The sequence below is a fragment of the Cyprinus carpio genome, chromosome A20 (assembly GCF_018340385.1).
Source record: "Cyprinus carpio isolate SPL01 chromosome A20, ASM1834038v1, whole genome shotgun sequence".
NCBI classification, from domain to species: domain Eukaryota; kingdom Metazoa; phylum Chordata; class Actinopteri; order Cypriniformes; family Cyprinidae; genus Cyprinus; species Cyprinus carpio.
The window spans coordinates 19,281,873-19,302,772 of NC_056591.1; the positions used below are offsets into that span (position 1 = coordinate 19,281,873).

Consider the following 20,900-nt stretch of genomic DNA (forward strand, 5'->3'; position numbering starts at 1 on the left):
GCAAATGTATACATATAGTGACATCTGGCTGAGCTATCACTTTGAAGGGCATAGGCATCCACAAATCCTTAATCTTATGCCTTCCTGAAAAATTGTGGTTTCTACGATAAACCAATTGACCCACCTGCCAAGACGTCTGTAGTGAAGGTTGACCAATCTGTCTCTTCCTAACTTCAGCAGCATGCTCCATCTGCCCCCTTGCTTTTTGATAAGCATCTTTAAATCACTCCTGACCCGCCCACTCATCAACTGCCTCTGTAAAATCTGACTGGTTTTACCCCAAACAAAATGTCAACTGGTAACTTTGGTTAACTTTCTGCTAACCAGTACTTGCATGTTCTGTTGTATTATAAGCTAAAACTACTTCTGGTAAATATTCAACCCACTCGTCTTTTCTTTGATGGTGAAAGAGTTCTTAAATTATGTAGGGTTTTGATTGAACGTCTCGCATTGACCATTGCCCTGAGGGTGATAGGGGGTAGTTTGACTCTGCCTAATCCCATACATTTTACACAAGTTTCGAATAACCTCTGCCTCAAAAACATCTCCCTTGATCCGAATGAATTAGTTGTGGGTATACTTGATCCTCCCTAACAAAGGAGTTTGTCCTGATCACTGCCTTTCTGTCCCATGTAGGTACACAACCTGGAATTTTGAAAACACATCAGTTGCAGAGTGGACATTCTCCTTACCATCACTATAAGGTTCTAGAACAGTGAAATTCGCAGCGCTTCGCTAAAGGGTCTTCTAGCTAACAAACTACCCATTTCGGTTACTAGCTTTGGCACTGAGGCTTTTGGCACAATACATCACTCGCATTGCTTACAATAAGTTTCAATATCTTGAAATATTCCTGGCCAATAACATCTAGCTCTGACCAGCTTGAAAGTGCGTTCTACCCTCTGATGCCCATGTTCGTCATGTAACCCATGAAGGACTTCCTCCTTCAAACTCTGAGGTAGGAGCACCTGATTAATCTGGCCTTGTCTAGTATTCACAAATTGGCAATACAAGACTCCTTCCTCCTCTACCACCTTACTCCACATTTACTATTGCCACAAAGAAACCCTTTGCAGCAATGAGGTTGCTTCCTCTTCAATTAAACACCACCTACGAAAGATAAAGCAAAGAGAGGAGAAAAGCCCTACATATAGATTTTATCCTTTCATTAACCATCATATACTTCTCTGGAGTTTGGTAAAAAATGCTCCCATTTGTGCAGAGTTTAGCTGTGCTTTAGGTTTGTCGTGACAATGCACCTCCCCCATTTTTATGCCCTGGGCCTATAATAGACCCCTAAGTCAATCCCAATCATGCTTTCAGACCCACATCTCCTAATTGCTGCCACTGCCACAGCAGTCTGCAGATGGCTCCAGCAGATTTATCCGTAAATGCTCTATAAATTTACAGCGGCTCAACAGAGCAAATCCATCACGAAAAATATCCTCCCAGCTACCACTGCTTTAAATGCTGCCACAGCTCTGGCTTCCTAACTGGCTTTTCACAATTCTCCCATATTTCACTCCTGAATGCCTTAACACATGGCTCTGTATATACAGTCGGTCTTCTTCCCCTTTTCCTTCTTGAGACAGCCATGCACTCTAAAACCTATAAATGACTCAGTATCCCTACCATAGAGAGAAAGGCTTTGTAAAACCGCCACTAGCCAAGTGCAGAGGCAGCCGCTAGCCTTTTCTTTTAATAGCTGGAAAGCCGAGCCAATTCTCAGAACCCCCACATTTCACCAAGTGGCACTCTAATGTAATCTTTAGCCCACATGCCCCAGGTATAGCTTACGCTGCAAGGGCATGCAGAAGATGCTGCCAGCTAAGGAATATTTTTCTCGGCCAAATACTTACCTGTATCCTCATACAAAACCCCAAAAAGATTCCCAAAGATTTCACCAGCTACTGTATCACAGGCCTGGCTGGCCCATTTAGGGACACCACCCGGGCAGAAGCGCAGATAGGATTTTTTTAACGGGGAGAGAACCCAGCTGTCCAACAAAGTCAAATCTCTTTCAGGGTCCAGAAAAATCACCAGTTCAATCATAGATGATAGCCTAGAGTGCATCTCAAAAAATTAGAATAACATCATAGAAAAGTTCTTTATTTTGTTTTTTTGTAATTTGTAACTTCTTAAAAAAGCTTTTTTGTTAATTCTGCTGTTACAGAATTCTTATGGAAAATGCAACATTCGCGCTCAAAAAATTTGAATATTCCATTTGAGCTTGATTAGTTTGACTAATTTTGAGTATAAATACTGGGTACCTTTTGGGTATAGTTTAGAACATTTAACCACAATTATGAGGTAAAGACTACTGACTTAACAGTTGTCCATCAAGAAAATCACGACACCCTCCACCAGGAAAGTACAGCCACAGAAGGTCAGCCTTGCTGAAAACAAAAGGGCTAGCTGTTCAACAGAGTGCTGTATCAAAAATATATTCATAGAGAGTTTGACTTGGAAGAAAAAAAGTGTGGTAGGAAAAGGTGCCACCAGCAACACGGAGTGGCCCACATTCCGGAGGAAGATTGCCAGGAAAAGCTTTCCATTCAAGGGCTTGGGGAGAGCTGCAACAGGTGTGGCCTAAAGCCAGAGTCAGCGCATTGAGAATCCCAGCATGCTTCGGACACATTTCAGGAAAAGGACTGCAGCTGGCTACGTTTCCTAGAAACAAGCTTGCCTCCTAAACTAATGAACATTTTCAGAACCATTTCACCTGAGGTGTTGGAGACAGAGAACTGGGCACTATTTGCCCAATGGTCCACAGGCTTCTTTTCAGGTAAAAATGGGTTCTAGCATTTTGGTACGGAACCTAAGGAGTCTAATTGCACTGGAAAGTGGCCATAATCCTGAAGAAAGATCAAGCTTAAATTTACCTATAGAAGTCAAAATGCATAAATTGCAGTGCCGCGGATCGCCTGCTGTTTATTTAGTTCATTGTGTTTTATCGTCCCAATGCACTGGCCATCTACTGAGGTACCCTGACCACGCCCTACTCACTATCTTCTTTACAAGGCAATAAAGCTTTATGGAGATGCTGATTTCTGTTTTGCAGCTTGAGACTTTTAGCGCCTGCCGCTCAGTGCCAAAAAAGCCAATTTCAAAATGGGGCTTTGGAGTACCATGATATTATCGCCAGCTTGATTTGGCCCGCCAGCAGCTGCCTGACTCCAAAACCCTCAGAGGAGGAATCCTGCATTAAATTAATGGCCAGAAAGGAAGATAAAGAAACATCTGGCTCCACAATACAGAGGGGCTGAAAGCTTCCATCTGAAACAAACCGGGAGAAAGCCATCGCGCCTCAACAAATACCAACCGGCTGCAGTCGCCTTTCATGCCACTTTAGTGATTTGAAGCGGTAATTCCTGCATGCAAGTAGTCTCAACCAGATTCTTGAAATTATCATTTCTATTTTTGTAAATCTTTTTTACACTAGTGATCTGTAGGAAAATATTCACATTTTTTTGAATGCTGGATTCTAATTTTCTCAAACACCTGAGATTTAAACAGCCATCAAAAGTCCAAGGCTCAAAAAACTCTAAGGTACTTCTTCCATGATATTCAATTTTTTTTTTAGATTGCACCTGTATGCAGTCACCCCGGGCACGGGCCTGTGCAAGTAGCTTCAAAGCTCCTCATAGGACGCCCAGGTGTCAAGTGCTCATGTAGCATCCATACACACACACGAAAGAGAACCTAAATCTCTAAGCTGTTCAAAACAAAATATGTTAAATCTATAACAATCCACTGATTAACCCATGTAGATTCCTACTTCTCGCCATAGTTTAGTCTGTGTGTATAGCCACACCTTCATGAGTTCTACAGAAATAGTAATCATAACGTATTAAAAAAAAAAAATAGTATTTTAAATTTTATGTGTATAAATTTTGTTTTGTGACTGACTATTTGCAGCAATTCTCCTGTATTTGTTTTTGTAGGCCAGGCATTTATGGCAGCTTATTTTTTATGTATTTAGATTTATTTCTGGCGAGTATTTGCGCATGCATATGCTATCAAACTAAGCCAGAATGTCTTTTTTTTCTTGAATTTTGCAGGTGCTTCTGTTTAGATGAAGGTTTTACCTGCCGAGGTACAGCTTGACCAGGGCCTCCGCTGCTCGCCACCGTGCTGCCCCTACCGCTTCCTGGCCTGTAATCGTGGCCCCACTGCTGGCCTCACCTGCTCTCCAGGCTGCAACTGAGCAATCAGGCTAAGCTCGAGAAGTAGAATGAGCCTAAAACTATAAATCTTCAGCTCAGGCCAGCAGCTTATGGGACCACGTTTTGGGTGGGAGCAAAGGCAAATCAGCGGTGCGCTACCTATCCGAGAAAAGAAACAAGGTCTCCGCCTCCAGGCATCCCGGGTTCACGGCGCAGCCCCTGCCATCCACTCCGTTTCTCTCCTCTGGCTTTGAAAAGCTGCTCTTCAAGTATTTTGCATGGGTCCGGCCTCACTTTTCAGATTCTTGTGTGCCCTTACTTTTTGTGTTTTTTGTTTCTCAGATAGGTTCTCCTTCCTCCAGGCTTGCCATCTCTCAAAAATCCACAGTGAATCTCTGCTAATACTTTAATGTTGAAATAAAAGTGGCTGCTACATGGCTTAACATGTAAATAGTTAATGTCATATCATCAGATTGGGCACTCCCATCGAGCACTCTTTTTCTCCTTGCTAAATAGAGACATGACACCGCCCGCCCTTAAACCTTGCTTGATTGTCTCCCGTAAGTGTGCTGAGGCTTGCTAAAATCAGACGCTCCGAGGTCAAAAGCAGTGTTTCAGAGTAAGCTCTAGTACCTGTGAATGAATGGCGGGCAAAACTTGCCACTACTAAGCCACTGCTCACATTCCTAATGTACATAGCGGGAAACCCCTGATTAATCCTCTGTTTACCAATAGAGGCCTTTCATACAGGGACAGTGAGGGGGACGAGAGTGGAATGCTTCTTTAGTCTGGGGGTCATACTTTGCGTCCTGGTGCCCAAATGTTGCTGCGCCTGGGTTTCCTCAGGATCTTTTTGCAACCCGCCCCACTCAGCAGATATCACATGTCCCAGATAGGACACTTGGCTGAAAAGTGAACAGTTTTCTCCATTTTACTTTAAGGCCACACTCCCTAAGAAACATGAAAGAACTAACCTAAAAGCGACTAAGATGTTGTTCAAAAGATGGTGAAACTGCTCCACGTCATCTAAATACAGAAACAAAAAGACTGAAAGTGCTGATAAGCCTAAATTCTCTCCATGAGTATTGAAATGTTCCAGGGCGTTGCAAAGCCAAAAGAGCATCACGATTAAACTGATGCAGGCCAAATGGAAAACAAAAAGCTGTCTTTGTCATCAGCTACTCTGCATCCTCCTTCCATTTTAACCACTATAGAGATCAAGGTTGAGAAACCACTAGGCCACGCTAAGCACATCAAGTTACTCCTCTGTCCTAGGGAGTGGATGCATCTTTTCTTGTCCTTAAATATAACTGTTGATAGTCAGCGATACATCCGCATATTGCTTTTTTTTTTTTCCTGGACAATAACCAAAGGGTGTGGAATTATGGACTACAGCCCTCACTAATATGCTGCCGCTTACTCCAAAAGCGGTCTAATGTGATCCTTCACCTCTTCATATGTGGCTTGGTGAAGGCAGCAATAATGCTGACAAACCTGGGACATCATCAGTGACTGGTATCTCATGCTGTACAATTGAGGTGCAGCCTAAATCGAGCGTATCACTGAAAGCAAACACATCAGCATAATCATTCAGTAATGCTTTAACCTGGGAGCTATCTGCTGATTTTGGCCAATAAAGGACATTCAAATTGAGAATCATATGAAAGGTAGATCCAGCCTCATGACTCAAGACCAGAAGCCTCTTCAGAACCCTAATTGACATCTGAACCTCCCCAGGACCTTCATTTCGAAAAAAAAATAGACTTGAACCTCCTGCTACTATCTCAGCTACATGCAAGCATGCCAGGTGTGTATGAGGGACCAAACTGATATCTTAAGCGCCAGCATTTACAATAGGAACAGCTAACTGGTGGCGAGTCCTGCTGCCTCACCAATCCTCTGAGAAAACCTTCAGGTCCTAGGTAAAATCCTTCATCTACCTCTAACTCTCTCTACCAAAGCAATATAATCTAAACCATGACTGTTCTGGAAGCCTGTAGCAGGAACCAAACACATAGACCCTGCAGGTGAAAGGGTCATCACTTTTCAGAAAAACCCTGAATGCACTTGAGCACATTGTCCAGGTGACATTACATTAAAAGAATCAGACAAAAATTTCACTGCAATCCTTTATTATGTTCATTTGTAGGCGTGTAATCAAGTAGAACAGCTGGAAACCAGGCTGGTAGTGGCCGTTTTCACTGATGCTGTGAAATATGTAGAAAATGTCATGTGGTTAAGGTATATGCATTGAAACTATGTCTCAGCAATATGAATCTTATTAGATGTTAAATTGCACTTTACAAAGCAAACTGGAAGTAAAACCTATACTGCTGCTGTCTAAAAAGTGTTCCGAACACCAAAAAAAATAAAGAATCCCTTAATAAAGGAAGTGTGTAGCAAATACATGAAAGTCATAAGACCATGGACATTTGCTTAATAAATCAACGCATATTGAAAGCATTAAAAAGTAGATTGTTATGAGTATAAAATTGGTACGTGAAAATTTTAATCTTTACTATCCAATTATTAAGTATAAAAGGTACTATAAAATTATTAACTAATTGCCTGCAGTGTGGTGGGGCAAACCACATGAATACCAAAGTCACATGACACCATGGTTCCAATTCCAATTCCTATAATTTGGGCCAAAGATAGGAGTCAAAATGGCCACACATCTGGTATTCACCACCAGGGCATGTTTCTCTAATCTAGTTGAGTTTCGACACCACCTCCTCTTCTGTCCATCTTGTACAGAACCACACAAGTCAAAACTACCTGGGTTCTTGACTACAATAGGGAAAGCTTGAATCCACTGATCACCAGCAGGGCCCCGCCTTTTTTTCATTCCAGTGCAGCTCCAACATGCATTTCTTTTGGAAATATAATTTTTGAGGTCCAACTGTTTGATGCAACAGTGATGACCACTACCCAAGCAGCAAGTGCCACCCGTGACCGACATGAGGCAATGGTAGTATCATTTTGGCCCTTGACATTTGAGATAAGACCATAACTGTACGATAAAAAAAGGTAAACTAAGCGCTGACATTAACATCCAGGAAAGGAAACCAAGTAAGAAAGAAGTGCATGAAAAAAAAAAAAAAAAAAAGCGGCTGGGACTGCAATGACCCACTGAGGCTGGCTGCTCATGTTCTGCGATTGCGAAAGCTTCAATGATAGAAAACAGATTTTTGGTGATCCAGGCAGGGTCAGGCAGTGTTGACTATGGAGACATGTCGCATGAAGCATGTAGTCATTTCTTCTCACTGACTTCCATACGATAGTCTCCATAATCAGGGCATATAATCAAACTGGCCATCAAAGTAGCTCAATATGTCAATGATATAGGCTAAGGCTATGCAATAATCAGGATCAATGTGAAATGGTGACATTAGGATTGAAAAAGAGGTTGTGTGGTTACAGTACATTCACGTTAAGGTTACCAGTTTTGTTCTGCTTTATTTCACAGCCAGTTGAATCCCATACATCGAGATTGAAGATACAAAAAAAAGACACACTGAGGGATTTCCCAAAGACTGATCAGTAATGTCAAATGTAAAAAAGAAATATTGTTAATACTTTCATTTAACCTTAACACACTCTTCGATCTTCAACTGATGCTCACATCTGATTTCCCTGGGCCCCTGTCATTAGTACCGCTGAGAAGGTAGGACTTTGTCAAGAGTTGTGAAGATTATGATGGTTATGAGAGTAGTCTCTAGAGGAACTTGGTGGTATCACGATCTCTGTTACAGAGTTTGGCAGTGCTGATGTTAAAAGCGAATGAGTTTTAATTTTAGTTCTTTTTTCAGCTGAATGGATGGTTTTCATAAATCTCTCAACTCATTGGGTGAGACAGTCACTTATATCCTCAATAATGCTCAGAATTTTAATGCTGGTATTGTTTTTGCTCAGTTTGTTCCATCACTGACATTACCTGATACAATATTGTCCACTGTTTTAGAAAATCCCTGGAAATTGATTATAAAATTACTTTAATAGAAGAAATTTCTCCTTAAAGTGTGAAATATAATGTACATTGGTAAATTAGCTAATAGAGCTTTACTTAAATAAAATTTTTTTTTTTACGAAACCGTTATGCTAAAAAGTTCTAAGTAGTGTGTTAGTTTTAAGTTTGCATAGCATAAACAGTTTGTACAGAAAACTTTAAGTATAATTAAAGTACTGTTGACTTAAAATAATTAGTTGTGTTAACTTCTTATTAGTGTCCACATTAATAGGAAATTTCAGGAAATTGGTTTACCCGATTGCAGTAAAAAGACAAAGTAAAAATGAAATATGCATAGTATGTTGTACTGACAAATGCTTAGTTAGTATAGTTCACTTACACTACCGTTCTAGCTACAAAAAAAAGAACTTTAGGGGGTACTTGAATTATTACTTTAGGTTTACTCTTGATTGTAGTATAGCTACTCAGAATTACTAACTCCAAAGAGGTGGCATTGACGGCATGAATAAAATTATGCAACTGATTTATTTAACTGTTTTTTTTATTTATTTATTTTTTTTGTCAATTTTATTTGCTGTCTTGTGTCAGTAGTAGTACAACCAAAAGAGAAAATAAAATGGTTATTGTTACAATTAATAAATAAATAATTGAAATTTTTACCATTGTTGTGTTTGGTGTGCTGAATGTTGAAGTCTGTGTGACTTTGTGTACCATGTGAGCAGATATGGTGGGATCCAGAATATTGACACAAATACTAAAAGATTTATCAGCCCAAATAAAATATTCATGGTGTTTATGAAAAACAATACATTGTAAAAAAAAAAAATCGTTAATCAACATGAAACATACAATAGCCTAATGATTTTATTAGAAGGAGTGTTGACCCTTCTAAACTAACACATTTATACTTTCTGTCCTTTGAAACCACTAACTATGATTTGACAATGCATTGTTGGCTCAAATGAAGAGAATAATAATTGAATAATGAAGTCCATTGGGCCAACCAAAGAGCACTAAATCACTATAGTGTGAGTTTAAAACAACAAACGTGTTTTTGGAAAATCAACTCCAATTTATGAAGTTCAGCTATGTGATGTGTCTCTAGATTTTTTTCAATGTATTGACAATGCAAACATTCAAGATGCCTTTGGGAAACAAGTGAATGCAACTAGCGAAAGAGAAACTGCAGATGTGGAGGAAATGAGGTGAATTCGTCTATAGCTTGCCCTGTCTCAAAAACTCGATTTTCTGTCTTCTTCTTTTACTGTTGATTTGTTGCATCATTTAGCAAATATTAGTGCACCTGCTGCCTCTCACTGGTGTATTACTGTCATTGGTTCCTTTGTGGCTACTTGACTATTGTAAGCATCCACTCCAAGCAATTACGTCCCTCTTGTTTATTTGCCTTGAAATTAGCTGTACTTAATAAAAATCTAGGTTAAATTATAACAACTCAGTAAAGCTAACGTAATTATCTCTAAGTAAGGTAAACTGTGGATTTTTACAGTGTACTTTATTTATCTTTTGTGCAAAAAACACATTTGCAAACATCCCAGATATACCAACCCTCCTGCTTTATCTGATTTGCTGGAGCTACTGTATCATGTTATCTAAAACACGAACACTACAGGAGAATTTTTTTCCACAGCTTGGAATTTTTACTCCGACTGATGGCCAGTATTTATATACTAACAGCTAATTCATTTATTAAATGTTAAAAATCACAATCTATCAAGGATAAGACCCCAGTGCACATGCTGATGATGTTGATGAATGAGAATGCATTTGGTCATTGCCAACAGATCGTTCTAGGAAACTAACAACTAGCCTATTCTCGAAATGGTCAAATGAATCGAGCAATGTGATTCACAACAGAAAGCCCTGCATAAAGACCCTCTTGTAAGTTTTTTTGCATGTGTGTTCAGATTAACCGTTTTAATTAGTTTACCTGCCGCACATCTAGAAAATTACTGCAGTACAGATATAATACTGTTTAAAAATATAAAATAATATTGAGATACGACTCCAACTCTAAATTATTACAAAAAAATAAAGCATCTTTTTAAACAAGCGATGGTAAAAAGCCTTTACACGCACCATGCCCTTAAAATGATTCTAATTCTTACAATATCTTATACTATTTTACTGGAGGCTGTACAGTAAACGAGCTATAATGTAGCTTGGTCATAGGTAACAGAAACAATTTTTGGTGCTTTACGTGGTTCACAACAGCGAGGAGCCACTGAGGAGCTGTCTATAGATGTAACTGCTTGAGGGAAAGGTTGGTTTCCGGATACGATGGTACACATCTGAAAAAAAGTTAGGTTGCCATGGTAACTCCCCCTAACTGTCTACTGTATTAAACAATTAACTCCATTAGCAGTCACAGTTATTCAAATCAGAAATACTGTGTAACACCAGTAGAGGAGTACTCTAAATGCTCTGAAAATCTATTCCCCAATATGTAGCTTTCAGATATGTCATCTACTTACGCCTCGTCCCTTTCTTTGCAAGAAAGGCAGTCCCGATTTGGATGATGAGTCCCGCCATGGTGAGTTCTGTATGGACTCTATCATTCAACCATCAGCATCAGTCTCCATGTAGCAACATATTTTACGCAGGGGGTAAAATCTGAACAGTTAGTATAAGAGTTCTATCTAAGTATGGTGTTTATATAGAATGGACCATTTACCTTGGTACGGACTGGAACTGGTTTGTTCTGTAGCAAATGTTTTTCCCTTGTAGTGCCTCACGAACCTGCAATCAGAGATCTCTCTTTGAAATTCTAGAAATTTCCTTGAAAGGAGCTTAAATGTTTGCTATTCCACATCTTCTCTTGCAAATTACTTGATTCTACTATGTCATTTGCACTTTCCAGGTGGTCATTTATTTCCTCATATTCGTTGTTGTCATGTGAACCTGTTCTACTTTCATGTTCCGTTAATAATAAGCTGCATACTTCGGATCTAACTGTTTTTGATCTTATCCGCTTATAAACACAGATGCCAGTATCTCAGTTATTGATTGTATTAACATGGTTTTGGTAAGAACTTTGTTAGTCCTAATTACTGTAATGTTTTTTGCAGTGCCTTCTTGCTGCTAGGTTGAGTGTATCTTTGCTTAGTGGTCTCTTTGTGTTTTTCTTCCAGAATAAAATTGTTAATAACTTTCAACTCAAAACAATATTTTTATTTTCCCATATTTGGTGGGTATTCGCGTAATAAGCAAGGATAACCAGTCAAGTTAAATGCCAAATGGGAATCCCCAACCTGCGTTGATATATTTCCTGTCAACTTTGTAATGTATTGGTTTATATATAAAATAATGCAGATGCTAAGAGTCTCTAGGTTAAAATTTAAGATTAACAACGCTCTGTGCAATAGGAAGTAAACTCCATACCTTACTGTCTCTAGAAGTGTTCCAAAACACAAAAAATAAAGAATCCCCTAATAGAAGGAAAGGTTCAATACCATGAAGGGTAACAGGTTGCAATATGGTTTAAATTTTACAAAATACAATAACAAAAAAATTGTTTTCATTAATTAATGTGCAATATTAGTGGATTTAATATATGTGGAATCCATGCACAAAATGTTAATCTTGCTTTAAAATTGACCATTACAAAGTAAACCATGCATGAATTAGAGTGCTAACACCACAATATACCAAAGTCACGTGACACCCATGGTTCCAATTCCAAATCCCCTTGTTTAGACAAGATAGGATTCAAAAAGGCCACACTCCTGGCAATGACCACCAGGGCATGTTTCTCATCTGGTTGAGTTGTAGCACCAACTCCCACTCCTCAACATCTTGTACAGGACCACGATCAAAACTACAAGGTTTATGGCTACAATAGTGAAAGCTGGAATCACAAATCCCAGCAGGGCCTTTGATTCATACCAGTTCAGCCAGCATGCATTGCTTTTAGAAATATAATTTTGAGGGTCCAGCTGTTGAGGCAACAGTAATGACTGCTATGAGCAAGGTGCACCATAACCGACTATGAAGGCAATGACCATCATTTTGGTCCTTGACATTTGAGACAAGACCATGACTGTACGGTAAAAGAGCAACAAGCTGACAATAACATCCAGAAGAAAAGAGCCAAGTAAAAAAAGTGCATGAAGAAAACCACTGGACTGCAATGAGTCGGGTGAGGGTGACTGCTCTTGTTCTGCGATCGCAGCTCCAATGATAAAACAGATGTTTGCTATCAGCAGGGACACGGCTATGTTGACTATGGAGACATGTCGCATGTAGGATGTGTCATTTCTTCTTACTGACTTCCATATGATAGTCTCAATAATCAGACATATAATCAAGCTGGCCATAGAAATAGCTACGCCAATGTAAGTTATAATATCTAAGGCTTGGTGATCAATGGAAAATGGTGACATTAGGATTGAAAAGGAGGTTGTGTGGTTACATTCACATGTAAGGTTACCAGTGCTGTTCCGCTTTTACTTCCCATCCAGTGGAATCCCATGTGTTGAGAATGAAGTTCCAAAAAGACACACTGAGGATTTCCCAAAGACTGATCAGTAATGTCAAATGTAAAAGAAATGTTGTTAAGAGTTTTATTAACCTTAACAACAACCACATCTCCATTGATGCGCACATTTGATTTTTCCTGCTGTCATTAGTACCTTGAGAAGGTAGGACTTTTGTCAAAGAGTTGTGAAGATTATGATGGTTATGGTAGTCTCTAGAGGAACTTGTGGTATCACAATCTCCGTTGTTGAGTTTGGCAGTGCTGATGTTAAAGCGAATGAGTTTTTAATTGTAGTTCTATTCAGCTGAATGGATGTTTCATAAATATCAAACTCATCTATGAGACGGTCACTTATATTCTCTATTTGCGCTCAGAAGTTTAATGCTGGTGTCTCCTGTTTTTGTTGCCTGTGTTGAGTTTTTTTTTCCATGTATCACTGACATTACCTGATACAATAATGTCCACTGTGTTTAGGAAACTCTGTAAATTTAATATAAAAATTCTGTATTAAATTATGAAATTTAATAAAATATTTAATAAAAAAAATATAATATATTACTATAACCTAGAATTTAAAAAACATGAACTGCCACATTTTTATAAAGAATTCCTGATATAATATAATATAATACAATATAATAATAATATAATATAATATAATATAATATAATATAATATAATATAATAATCAACAGGTTTAATTCATGATAATGGAGAGAGTGGCTATAACAGTACAAAATAACTGTAAAAGTAAAATTAATGATCAATTAATTTATCTTACCTAACAATAGTTTAATTCAACCCAACAAGCATAACATGTCTACACATTAAATTTACACAAGAAAACTTGAATGGGAATATACATACCTCCATCACTGTTTTTTTGATGACAAAAAGTTTGTGACAAGTCAGCAATTTTAAAGAGTATGTCCCAACAATTGCTTGGACAGTAGAAGCAGACTGGGTTATGTTAACATTATTCTCTGATGTGGCAAGACTGAGGTCAGCCATAAACCCTGGGAATCTCCTCCACACGCAAAGGACTAGATGGCAAAGTACACAAAATTCAAATATCAGAAACATTTAAATGGTGAGATCATTGTAGATAGATATGATCAATAGATTACCTCAATTTTTTGTTTTTAAGGTTGTCCGATAACTTCAAAATTACACAGTTGTCCTCTAATGGTTTCCAAGCTTTTTTGATTCACATTTGTAAGTTACAGGTGCCTTTTCATGCCAGTTCCACAGACTCCTGTCTCTCTGTTCAATTTGTTTTTTTCCAGCTCCAAGTTCTTCATTTTGACAGTCATAAACTGAAGAAATTATTTTATCAAAAATCAGAAGTAAACAGATGCGATTTAACTGGTTCTCTCAGACCATACCATCACATTACCCTTCATACATTTTGGGATTTGACGGTACCCCTGCAAACTACTTGCACAGTATGCAGAAGCATCAAAAAATAACTGGGCCAAATGACAAAACATCATGACCAGTACAGTCAACACCAGATGAATCAGGTGTGTTGCAATCCAAAGAAAAAGTCTGCAGTACTGGTAAAAAAACATTTTAAGTCCACATTACAACAAGTAAAAGTACACTTTGATGCTGTAAACAATGAGAAACGCCGGAAAGGCTCACTTTCTGTGCTTGTCCCTTCCTGTGACAGCTGCCGATAAGCTATAGGATTGTAATATCTGTAGTTGTGGCTGAATCCTTGAGGCCGGCATCACAAGGTAAGGGTTGGATCTGTAACAGTGTTCAATCAGAGTATAAGTAGTTTAATGTGATACTGTCAGGTCCGGATTGTATAAAAGAGAAATGCATTTTATATAAAATATATTAATAACAATGAAGGTTTATTTTGAAGTAGAACTAAATAACTGTTAGAAAAATGTGTTGATAAAAAACAATGATTTTTATGTACATACCTGAAATTTTGTACTGTTCCACAGCCCAGGACCCACTCAAGATTGTATCCAACATCGACCAGAACATATCAGTGGAAAACGGCTGCCATCACATGGAAAAACACGATTCATTTTCCCCACAATGATACTGGGGGGACGGTCGTTTAATAATGAATTGTTTTCTTGTTGCACTGCATGTATGGTATAGTATTCTTTTGGCTAATGCATGAATATCGACTTCGTATGAAGAAAATCAATACAAGATCATTAGAGCAAATCTCTTAAACCCGGTAAGGTTTTGTTTACTGGACAATTTTACTAAAACATTGAGGAACTTCATACCTTTTCTAATGCATTTATTTATTTATTTTTCTTGCAAAACAAAACTTTGTTTAATGAGGAGATGTTCATGACATTTACACACACTATGAGAAGTAGCGTTATTTCAATTGGATTTGAATAGGGTTCCTAATCTATACCACATATCAATATGCGAATGTAGTTAAATTCAAACTGTAGCACGGATTGCAGCAGTCCTGTTTTTTAAAACAGGACTCTAATAACAATCCAGGCATTTTGCCATGTAATATCATAGACAAGACAAAAAATAAATCATAAATAAATAAATATGTAAGCTCACCACTGTACTCTTCACATAGCGTTTAGCATGGTGAGAGTTTTCTTTGTCAATGGAAAATGAATATTTTGTGTTTTTCTGGCAAGATCTTTGTTAGCCAGTATTCATTTTATCTGACCCACTTTCTGAAGTCTGACAGATTACATTTCCAGGTCCACCTTTTGCAGGGGATATAACTGATCTGTTGTGCAAACTGCTTGATCTGTACCTAGAAACCACACAACTCATATCACCCAACAACAAGCAAAATCTAAAAAATAAAATAATAAATATGATGAAATTAAGAAATGTGAAGTTTATGATTAGCACCTGACTACACTTACCACTTTGAGCAAAAGCGATTTTCACTAACTTTATTCCTTTTGCTTTTAGAGAGCAAAAACCTGTGTGTTTGCTGCTCCAAATCAGGTTATTAGATTTCACTTATTGTGTAGTCTTGCTATAAAACGACCAGCCTAATGGAGAGCAACACAGAACCACACCATTTGAAGACTGTATTAACATGGTTTTTGGTGTGAAGATGTTTTTTTTTTAATTTAATTTAATTTTTGAAAAATTAAAAATGTAATGGTAGATCATATCTGAAGGAGAGACTTTTATAGTAACAGGACTTGTAGCCATTAGCTTATTAGAATAACTTGCATCAATCTTTTAAAAGCAAATACTCAATTTATCTTTGAATTATTTTCCCCCAACCATGAAAAATTAAATAAAGTTGTTGTTTGTATTAGCTGCATGTTACAACATCATGTGCATGTGAGGATATTAGCTTTTGGATATTAAACAAAAAACATTTGGCTTGTTTGCTTGATTGTTAACTGGATGTTTAGGAAAAAATAAATACAAAATGATATATTATAAAACTATTAGGCTAGATCCAGTCTTTTGATTCTGACACATCCTGTAATTACACAGAACCGCTGAGTAAAACAGTCATAGACATGCGTTAATGAGAATAAAACACAGCTGTTGAACAATCAATAATCAAGGACTGGGAAATTGGGAACCATTTTTATCAGATGACATTTCGAATACAAGTTCATAAACAAATTACATTGCACTAAAAAATGAAGCACAGAATAACTCACTGTTGACTCGAATTTTTTTTCCAGATAAAATCTTTGAAAGTCTTGCTATCTATGGTGGAATTAGGGCTCTCTAAAGTCCTGCTCTATTGTCATTGACATTTCCAATTAAACTGTAAAAAATGTGCAATATATTATGAGCATTGTATCAACAGGTTTAAGCATCAAAACCCTCAATATCTTAATCATAAAACAATACAAATGCCACCCATCCAGAGAGGGGAATTCACACAAGGGAAAACACAGGTGTCCCCCAAGAAACATTAATTTATGATGCCCTGATAAATTACAATACAAAATATATGCTGTTATTAATTATTGACATGCATTTCATACCATTGTTGTCACTCTTGCTAAGAGAAACATCATCTTAATTCCTTAGTCTTTTTGTGCAAACATTGTAGATTTTCATGTACCTGTCTATGCTGTTTGTGAAATTAGAAATAATTAGCACAACAACAATATGAAAATAATTATATATCCACCATGTACACAAACATCAGATTACTGTTTTTTACTATAAATACATGTTGCTGGTGTGGTGTTTGATGGTGTTGTTGGTGTTGATTGGACTGTGAGAATTGGAGTAAACAGACATGACAGGTTTTTCAAAAATTCAGCATATTCACATTTTGCGTACTACTCTTTTAATCTTTAACGATATTATAATTAGATATAAAATTAAGCAGCATTAGACATTTAATGCTCTAAACAAAACAAAATCTTATTTATCTAATTAATTTAGGTAATAATCAACACACAATCTGCTATAGAATGTAACCTGTACAGATGTGTTATTGATGCTTGATGGAGATTTGAGTTTGTTGCAGTGAATTCCCATCCAACATGAGCAACTGTAACTTCCACTGATTTGTGCAGTCAGATTTGGAACCACATATAGATGGACTGAATTGACATTCATTTATATCTAGAAAGGGAATAAGACCATTCAGGAACAATAGCTCAATATTTTTAATCCTTTTTATTACAGACATAAAGGTAATTAAAAAAAAAGTTTTACATCTGAAAAAACATCAAAATGCAAACAAATGAATCACACCTATGCATGGGTTCCTGTTATTTATAGCTCCATTCATCTTGTAGTGTTATATCCTTCCCAACAAGAGCATGAATCGTTTCCATTGTAATTGGAACAGTTAGCATTCGGCCCACACCACACAACGATGAGTTGAGACATTCATTAATATCTGAAAAAACAAAAATAATAATAATAATGATAAAAAATATGGCCGCTGACAAGATTTAAATGTCCAGTCTGACAGCATCAATAAAGTATACCAGCTTTGAATCATGTACAACAAATAGAAATGGACTGTTCAGAAATTCAGCTGATGATTACATCAAAAAAAAAAATCTATCTAAAAAAAAATCTAGGTTATTATTGAAGTTCAGAGTATCATTATGTGAGGCTGAAACCACTTCTACATGTGTTATGTATTTTCTACATACTCACCATTGCATGGGTTACTGCCGCTGCCCTGGTTCACTGCTATTTGTTACAGTGAAATCCCACTCAAGCAAGAACAGATGCATAACTCCCAAATGAGTTGGTGCAATGAGAGTTTGGACCACAGAACTCTGATGTCTTAAGACATTCATTCACATCTTTATTTCAGGGAAGAGATGAAAAAACAGTATAAAACTCTGATTGTCAAAGCCATAGTAAATATTTATCCTTATGCACTGTGTCACTTAATTTACAATAATAGGCACAAGAAAAACTCTCAAGACTTTACATGTATATGAATATAGAATGTACCTGTACAGATGTTATTGATGCTGATGGGGAGACTTGAGTTTGTTGCAGTGAATCCATCCGAACATGAGCAATTGTAACTTCCCAACTGATTTGTGCAGGTGGAATTTGGACCACATACAGATGGACTGAATTGACATTCATTTATATCTAGAAAGGGAATAAGACATTTCAGAACAATAGCTCAATATTTTTGAATCCTTTTCTAATTACAGAAATAAAAGTAATTAGAAAAAATGTTTTACATCTGAAAAACATCAAAATGCAAACAAATGAATCACACCTATGCATGGGTTACTGTTATTTATAGTCTCATTCATATTTGTAGTGTTATATCCTTCCCAACAAGAGCACGAATAGTTTCCATTGTAATTGGAACAGTTAGCATTCGGCCCACACACCAACGATGAGTTGAGACATTCATTAATATCTGAAAAAAAAAAAAAAACAAATGATAAAAAATATGGCCACTTGGTAAGATTAAAATGTCAAGTCTGACAGCATCAATAAAAGTATACCAGCTTTGAATCATGTACAACAAATAGAAATGGACTGTTCAGAAATTCAGCTGATGATTACATCAAAAAAAAAAAAAAAAAAAATTCTAGGTTATTATTGAAGTTCAGAGTATACGTGATGTGAAGCTAGACACCACTTCTACATGTGTTATGTATTTTCTACATGCTCACCATTGCATGGGTTACTGCCGCTGACGGGTTCACTGCTATTTGTTACAGTAAATCCACTCAAGCAAGAACAGATGTAACTCCCAAATGAGTTGGTGCAATGAGAGTTTGGACCACAGAACTTCGGATGTCTTAAGAAATTCATTCACATCTTTATTCAGGAAGAGATGAAAAACAGTATAAAAAACTCTGATTGTAAATTAAGGCATAGAAAAAGAATATGTATCCTTATCACTGTGTCCCTAATTTGCAATAACCAGACATGAGGAAAAATCAAAGTTTTACCAAATGTGAATATAGAATGTACCTGCACAGTGTTATTCATGCATGATGGGGAGATCCGAGTTTGTTGCAGTGAATCCATCCAAAATGTGCAGCAAGTGTAACTTCCCAACTGATTGTGTGCAGGTGGAATTGGGACCACATACAGATGGGACAGAACAGACATTCTTTATAAATATCCTGAAAAGGAAACACAATTTCAGGAAAAATAGCTAAAATATTTCAAACATTCAAACAACGTGTGTTTAGAAAAATACTTGAATATCATAAGACTATTCTAAACAAACTCCAACATCATCAACAAAACCAAAAACATGATAATGAAAATTCACATGAAATCACCTCTCTGGCCAAAGTGGACCCTCTAAAGGGGAGAGCTTGAATACATACACAAGTGCCTCCCACAGTGCAACTCACACACATGTGATAGGCCACTGCAAGTGTCATGGAGCCAAAAAATGCTGCTCCTCGCACTTGCACTCATATTCTGTTCCATTTAAACCCACCACACTTGTAATAGAATGTTAAGGCAAAGACTGATCAGTTTATATTATTGGTTAAAACTAATCGTTGAACATATTCCAAAAATAAACCCAGACAGTTTCTCTTTTTGAATCTTGAAGTCCCTCTGAAGGAAGCCTTTTTTTTTTGAATGATCAGGCTAAACAAGCATCTACTAAAAGTCTAAGTTTAATCTTAATCTTCGGCCTAAAAAATTAACAACGTTCACCGTCTTTCTGTCTATTTTTAAGTTATTTCTTATCCAGGCTTATCTTGCCGCTTGTTGTTACTCCAAGCGATACGCATTTGTTCTTTACTGTTAATTCCAGTATTTCTCAAAAGGTTTGCGATTCCTCCCATAAATTGAGGAGGGTGTAACCTGCAGCATGGAGATCTCCAACATCTACTTGGGGTACAAAGGGCAAATTTTTTTTTTTTTTGTTAATCAAAGTCAGAAGTCATGTTGAGTCGCAAGATGGTGCAATTCAGACTTCAGTTTCTGAAAAGACATGAGACCGGCGGAGTAGCGACAGTGTGTTGCTATTGGAGGACACATCATATTGCTATGCGGACTAACCAGTTAAACTCAATAATGCCAGGGAGCCGTTCGTTTAAATTACATTTCTTTAGAAAATGTTTTTTTTTCAACTGACATGAATGAAATATTAGATTCTTACCAGTAGTCATGTCAATACTTGTGATGTGTGTGTGGTTGTTCAGAGTCAAAGGCAGGCTGGTGTGTGTGCACGAGATTGCGCAAGTAGGTCACCGGGAAACAGTCCAAAAAACCAACATCAATTTCCGCCTCATTTAACTTCATACATTTAAAACCTCAGAACGTGGCCCTGCGACGAACCAAAAGTCAAGGTTTGAGCCGCAACAATTACAGAACATTCGTTCTAGTGTTAAAAACGTTTCCAATTTTTAATAGCGACAGGCTACCTTATCAATAGGGAAATTATTGTGATTGCGCACAACTTTGTATTTGTGTCACCTTGGCCCAGAAAACTGTCCGTCGATTGGACGGGCCTTGATACATGTACATGAATCATCAGTGATGTCATCACAGGCCTCCTTCGTTGAGTGACAAGTGTCATTGGGCCAAACACAAACAGACCATAACATGTACACTGATACTGTCTGTAATTTCAAAGAAACACCACTGAAAAACAGAGGGAAGGGTTGGAATAATTTTGTTGTTGTTGTTTTTTTTTTATCACTGCAGTAATCACTGCAGTAGTGTCAACACTTGTAGATTAATTGTAAAATTTACAGACATCAGAAGGATCTTTAGCCAATGAATGATGATGCCTTTGACAGTCTCACCTGTTGAAATGTTGAAAGTTGTAATTTCAACACCATCATCCACTTGAAATGGAAGTATGACA

At 37.3% G+C, this 20,900-nt stretch overlaps 1 protein-coding gene and 1 long non-coding RNA gene across 2 annotated transcripts in view; both read right to left on the reverse strand.

Annotated features, from left to right (window-relative positions):
- The window catches only part of LOC109072723 (tumor necrosis factor receptor superfamily member 21-like), a 150,421-nt gene that overhangs the window by 50,676 nt on the left and 78,845 nt on the right, over positions 1 to 20,900 (reverse strand).
- Positions 17,820 to 18,852, reverse strand: LOC122148999. The gene is made up of 4 exons (XR_006162780.1): positions 18,733 to 18,852; positions 18,327 to 18,473; positions 18,047 to 18,193; positions 17,820 to 17,892 (listed from the first exon to the last, which is right to left on the reverse strand). It is a non-coding gene; the product is annotated as an uncharacterized LOC122148999 (long non-coding RNA).